General features: G+C 42.7%; 1 long non-coding RNA gene across 1 annotated transcript; it reads right to left on the reverse strand.

Annotated features, from left to right (window-relative positions):
* Positions 1-1,209: 1,209 nt before the first annotated feature.
* Positions 1,210-3,861, reverse strand: LOC125723487 (uncharacterized). Its single transcript, XR_007386915.1, has 2 exons — positions 3,795-3,861; positions 1,210-3,152 (listed from the first exon to the last, which is right to left on the reverse strand). It is a non-coding gene; the product is annotated as an uncharacterized LOC125723487 (long non-coding RNA).
* Positions 3,862-6,829: the final 2,968 nt, after the last annotated feature.

Consider the following 6,829-nt stretch of genomic DNA (forward strand, 5'->3'; position numbering starts at 1 on the left):
GCAGACTTACAGACCTACCTCAGTATATGTGAGCAGAAATTAATGAATCTCAAGCTTTTTTGGGCTGGAAACAAGTGGGAAATAGGGTGTTAACCTGGAGATAAACCTGGAGGCACACAGAGGATCTGTGCTTAATTGCCAAACATCCCAGCTATTTAAAACAGTGCGGACAAAATTATAATCGAAACTCTACAAATTGAAACAAGGCCTGTCTAGATTTGCTTTTTTTAGTATTATTTATATTTTTCTCCAGAGAGGGAATACATATGGCTTTGGGACCACTCTGCCAACACTGCAAGTGCCTTCTTGTTAAGACAATAACTGAGAAAATGTTTTACGAATCTTTTTCAAATTTCCGTAAGCATTGTATGACTGGTGAACTGCAACTTGTAAAATTTTGAGACAGATTGCCTCAAAACTGAAACAGCATCACATAGTAATAGCAAAAACAGGGCAGTGTTGACACTGGATCCCATTAAGACAATGAGCTCTATTTGGCATCTGAAGCAAAGTGGCACCAGGCATGATCCAAGTGCTTTTGCTAGCATGAGCCTGATGCAGTTGTGATTTTCCTGCCCAACGCCTTTCAGTTCGCCTTACACCTGCTCCCAAGTCACTCATTTTCATGCAGTGACACCGCCCACATTCTCGACCTGTTCCCACCTCTAAACGAAAAATACGTTTCACTTGACTATGCTTATTTGCAGGGTAAGAATTTTTTTACATTATAGTAGGCTAGTCATACAAACAGGCATATTTTGCCTGCAACAATGTCTGCAATACCAGAATGCAGATCTACAAACAACATCACCCATTTTTGTTTTGTTTCAGTCTTTAGTGCAGTTGTCACTTTTGATTTGCTTGCACTTGCAGTGAATGTCAGTGTAGTCTGGCCCTTCGAAATTGAACACACATGGCCCTGAAGTGCCAGATAACATTTCAGTGCATTTGTCACAACAGGCAAAAAGCAAGTGATTCCCACTGTGGTTGCTTAAGACTGATTTAAACTTCTGTGTCAAACCTACAGTGTGACCTACGCAAATGGCCAACGGCATTGAGAGCATTTATACTTGTGCGCTGGTGTGTCTGTGTTATTTAGCAATTACATCGCCAAAATGCTAGCTGATACATTGTTTGGGATGTTGCATTTATTGTTTTCCCACCCTGCATGATTATTGAATCACACAATCGAAACAGAAAAAACAAGCATTTAACCATTTATCAAGTCCTGATTATATTTGTGCTATATTTGGAAACAGGTCAAGCCACTTCAATATCACATTTTATGCATTTTCTCTTCTGAAGTTAATGTCCATGGTACATTTTACTTTTGTTTTAGTCTTGTAAAGTACGACTGAGTTCTTTGTAGACCTGTTGCTACGGTGCCTAGAGTGATTATGGTTATTCAATACTAGATATAAATAGCGCTTCACTTTCAATCAGTGATATAAGTACACCTGGGATGTACACTTTCTTCATACAAAAAATGAATGCTACCAAGAGGATCAATCACAGTTCTTGAGGTCTGCGTCACTGAGACTTGCAGTTTATAGCACATTACACTCCAAACACACTCATGACTAATTAGAAGATTTTTGACCATGTGTGTCTTGACCTGCGCATCCAGTCCTCGTGTGTACCACGCCTATGATCACCCACGTGTGCTTCCCCGATTGTGCCCAGCTGTTCCCTGTGATTTCGGCTTGTCTGATGTATTTAGTCCACATCTAAGTCTGTATTCTCCAGCTCTGTCATTGACGTTTGTCTTGTGCTGCTCCCCGTTTACCCCAAATAAAACCTTGTCCTTTGGCTTTCGTCTTCTGGATTAACTTCCATGCTTGTTCACTCTCGCATCGGACATCACACTGCGCCTGGTGCAGTGAGTATTTTTCTGCCTTTAAACTAGCAAAAGTGGGTTGGGCACAACCTAAAAGAACTTTCATTGTGTGCTTCAGACCGTGCACTTTTAGATCATAAAAATAGTTAGCAATGCTTCCAAAATCGTTTGATTAAAATCATGAAAATCTATTCAACGCATCTTTTTCGAACTTTGCAGAAACACTGCATGAGAGCTGGACAGGAACTGAATCTGAATCTGTGCTGCACAGAGACAGCAAAAAAATGGCAAATGTTTTGACACTTGATCCTGTTAAGATGATAAAAAAAACTATTTGATAGATCTTATTCAAACTGCCGCATAGTGATACCAGAAAAATCAGTCTCAGACAGTAAACATAATTTATGATGATATTATTATTGATGTATTTATTCTATTTGATCTTTGATACATCTTATTACTACTTCACAAAAACATTACAGTATATGGATGAAATTCTGCACCTGAAAATGCACACCGCAGATAATCTCAAAATTAGAAAACTGGTACTGCAAGACAGAAGGCAACCTGGAGTAAAAATGGAGCCTGCAGCCACCATCTTGTGAAAACAGCCATCTGCCATTTAAACATATTCCGTGAGAATTTTTACAAGCCTCCCAGGAACACTGTACAGATCAGTAATTCTAAAACTGTGTAGCATGACGATTACAATGAAGATTTTCTGAATATTCTAAAATAAAGTTTATATTTTTTTACATTGCCAGCTCCCCCACTCTGGAATTTTAATTGATAGTAGTCAGTGGAGCCACTGATCTGGAGAACCTGACAACATTAAGACAAGTAAGATGCTGTGCTTCTTGGATGCAGGACAAATGGCCTGATCCTGCACTTGGATCCCAAGTTTCACTTTGCCAAAATACCTTTTTTGTTTGTATATACCAAGCAAGTGGTATATTATAAGTGAAAGAGCCAGGAGTAAAAAATACTTTGATTTGTAAATACTGTTCATGTTGACCAGAGATCTGTTAGGGATCGGCAGGCGAAGGAAGCCGTGGATACAAACAATTTACAGGGTAACACACTCTAGAACACATGTAACATTAATGACAGGACTGGGGAAACCTACTGTGACGTGGACTTAAATACACTAAACTAATCATAAAAAATGCAAAACAGCTGGTGAACATAGGGAATCCACATGGGGTAGATGAGCGGGCGTGGCACTCAGGACAACTGGACGAGTGGGTCATGACAGAACCCCTCCCCTCCCAAAGGTGTGAACACCAGACGAGGAACGAGACCGGGGACACGGGACCTAGAAAACAAAAGCAAAACATCAACGGGGCACTGGGAATGAGACAGACGCGCAGAACAGACATGAAGGCAGCAACCCACACAACAACTGACAAGCAAAAGGAAAAACAAACAGGGACAGAGGCAACAAAAACGGAGACACAGGGGGAACACCAATGGGAGGAACGAAGGGGCCAGGAGCGAATGAAGGAGAAACAGGAGGATGAGGAGCAGACGCAGGGGGCACGAAGGCAGAGGGCAAGGAGGCAAAGGGCGGAGAGAAACGGGGAGCCTGAGGGAATCCCAGCAGGCGACAGGCGGAAGCTGCAGGGGCAGCAGGCGACCCTGAGGTTGGAGCCGAAGGAACCCTCGGCAACTGCGAGGCAGGAAGGGGGCACCAGAGGAGGCGAGGAGGAAGGCGAAGGGGACACTGGCGGAGGGGAGGAGCGAACAGCAGCCACGGCAGGCGAAGGCGCAGTCACAGCCGGCCCAGGCGTAGGTGACCGATGAGTCGAAGCGGGGGAACCCGCAGACAACCGACGAGTCTACGGATGCGGGGCCGAAGGTGGCCGAAGAGTCATCAGAGGAGGACCCACAGGCGCCCCACAAACCCCAGCTACAGGGACCGAGGGCGGGCCAGGGGGCAGGCCGGACGGGAACCGACCCCTGCGCAAGTGACCTCTCCCCCTCCTGGATATGGAGAGCCAGTCCTGGTCGGGGTCTGTCACATGGGGGTAACAGAGCAGGGGTCCACGCCTTGGCAGTGGGCGCAGGCCAAGCAGCAACAGGCAGATGAGCTCCGAGTGCAGGTGAAGCAGCAACAGGCAGACGGTTGTCGTGAGCAGACGAGACAGCAGGGACGATCTTCTCTCGACACGCCATAAGTGAAGTAGCGGAGATCGAGACGGCCCCCAGAAAAACTCTCAGCGCGTCCCCACGTTTCTCTCCCTGCTTCCTTCTTCTGCGAGCTGGTGCTGCGAGGTCCGGCAGCTCACACGGCAAGGGAGGGAGGAAGCTACAATCAATGGTCGCCTGCCGGATCATGTCTTCAGCGACCTAGCTTCTTAGCCGGGTCAAATTCAGCCGCATCTCCTCCGCGAGGTGCAGATCCTCGGAAGGGGGATCCTCGGTCGCGGGATCCTCCATTACCTCGGGCTGGCCGAGCCAGTAAGGGGGCCTGGCACACGGGAGGATCGGATGAACAGGTCATGACAAGATCTTCCCATATATTATGCGTTGCCACCTATTTAAAAATGAAATGAACCAATGTGGCACATGATTTTTTTTGTATTTCTGGATAATGAGATGACCCACTCCCCCCTGCCATCAAATTTCACTGTTCTTATTTCTTAAACAATACAGTGGCAACCTTACTGAGGACTGATAGTTTGATCAACAAAGGTGTGTGTCTCAAGTTAGCCGAAGACAATGAAACAATGAGGTAGTTTTTGGAAATTAAAAAAGCAAAGGATAAATTTGGAATGGGATATATAAATCATAAAGTCATTGGCTCAGAAATGTATAAATATTCTGAGGTCAGTAAGCTGGTTCCACTTGTATCGGATGATTGTGTAGTCATATCTAATTTGCATATCCCAGCATGCTTTACCCTGCTTTGTAAATAGCCCTTGTTTGTAGCCTGTAAATAACTGCAGTGTGCGAGGAGTATTGATTAGTTGGGGGGGTATCCTTTCTATTTTTTAAGAATTTTTATCTTTTAATAAATATGTATTTATTCACTGTGCTAACTGGGAGGCCTAGCAGCAATACAGTATAGGAATATTTTTTTAATTCTTCAAGTTATATTAATTTATTTTCCATAGGAAAGCATGTGTGTGCATATGTGTGGGTGTGTGTGCTGATCACTGAGCCCCTAGAATCACTTTCACAAAGAGCTCAGAGGAAGCGTTCCAGAAGTTCTTCAATTGTTTGTTTTCAGGCACTCTGTGTTTGCCAATTGTCTTGTCATACAGCTTACTGACCCTGCCTCTGCAATAAGAGACGCCTCCAGCAGAAAGAAATGACATGAGTTCACAGTCCTTCCTGTCACAGCAAAAACTTGTCTGGACAAAGTCTTTTCCTGCATTATTGAAACTAAGACATTGGCTGGGTAAAAATTAAATGAGACTTGTCTTGGCAATGAAGCTCTGACCATATTGCTATATTGCCTGCTAGTTGATCTCAGTTTCTCTGACATCCCTTTCACAAGTCTTAGGTAACTGTATGTTGCTATGCTACTACCCTCAGCATTAGATTTATTGTGGTAAATTTTTACCAAGAATACCGAATAAGAAGAATCCTTATCATATTAGAAAGGATATGTATGGGTTTGGGTTAATCTTTAATTTAAGGACATAGAGCACCTATGGGGTCCACCAGTGGTGTATTTCAAATGTAAAATGAAACGGACACTCAGATTGCATTTATATATAAATTCTACTGCAAACCTAATTCAAAACTAACTGAAAGCTTTTATTTAGTAGACAAAATTTACTATTTATTTAGAATAAAATAAAAAAGCAATTGTAGAGTATAACATCACTGCAAGTAAACTAGTCAATCATGAATGATTTCTGAAACACTGAGCCATATCTGACATTCCGATTTGTATAGTTATCCTGAGAGCATTAGTGAAAGTTGTTTGTAATATTCACAGAAAGTGCTTGCGATGCCTGTCAACAGTGTGGAAGGATAACTGTGTGCACGATATGTATAAAAAAAAAATAGATGCAACATCATCTGTGACGCGGGACGTCGGCGGTAGAGGCGCACGGGTACGGTGACGAGCGGAGAGGCAAGCGACCAGGCAGAAGTAGGGTAAACGGGGATTTATTATAACGACAAGGACTGGGGAACATGACACGCCAACGACCATCTCCACCCACAAGGGCTACAACATCAATGACGGACACTGCTAACAGGTAAGACCAGGACTTAAAACCAGACAAGACTAATCAAAGTAACCAGATACAGCGGGGTACAATCAGGGAAATACACGAGGGTAAGCAGGGGGCGTGGCACACAGGAGGAGCGGACGAGCCGGGCATGACATCATGTGCCAAAGCATTGAATTTTTACAGAAAATTTCTTAATACAAGAACCAATAGAAAGTGAATTCAAAAGTCAGTAGAGTACTAACCACTTTGGAAGGTTCTTTTGGAAGTTTCTTATAAAACAAATACATCCTAATCTATAAACAATGTACATTTTTGTTTAGGCTTTTTAAATTACTAAAATCCTTTACTACGACATCTAAAAAGAATGGCAAACAATTGCTGGATTGTATTGTTTTGTTTATTTGCTTATTTATGTTTTGCTTGCTTGTCATCATTCCGCTATTTGTGCAAAATCAATACCCATAAGTTATCGATTCGAAGAGCTTATGTACATTTAAAACAAAAAGAACAAAATATTTTATTTAACAACACTAAAAATAAAAAGTGTGTTTCCTTTAGAAAAGCCCTGGGTGTTCATTAATAATTTTCTGATTCTTTTTTAGTGCTGCATTTCTTTCTCAAATCCTACTGTGCTTCCATTGAATGCATAAGGGCAATTAAGGAACAAATGTAGGCAAAAAAACGAAAAGAAAAATAGCCAAAATGGGTCGTATTTTATTATTGACAACTTCATTCATACTGATGAAAGCATTACATTTTTTCAGGGACACTTGTACCACTCCAGGGTCTACAGTTTTAGGGG

The sequence above is a fragment of the Brienomyrus brachyistius genome, unplaced genomic scaffold (genome assembly GCF_023856365.1).
Source record: "Brienomyrus brachyistius isolate T26 unplaced genomic scaffold, BBRACH_0.4 scaffold49, whole genome shotgun sequence".
Lineage (NCBI taxonomy): Eukaryota > Metazoa > Chordata > Actinopteri > Osteoglossiformes > Mormyridae > Brienomyrus > Brienomyrus brachyistius.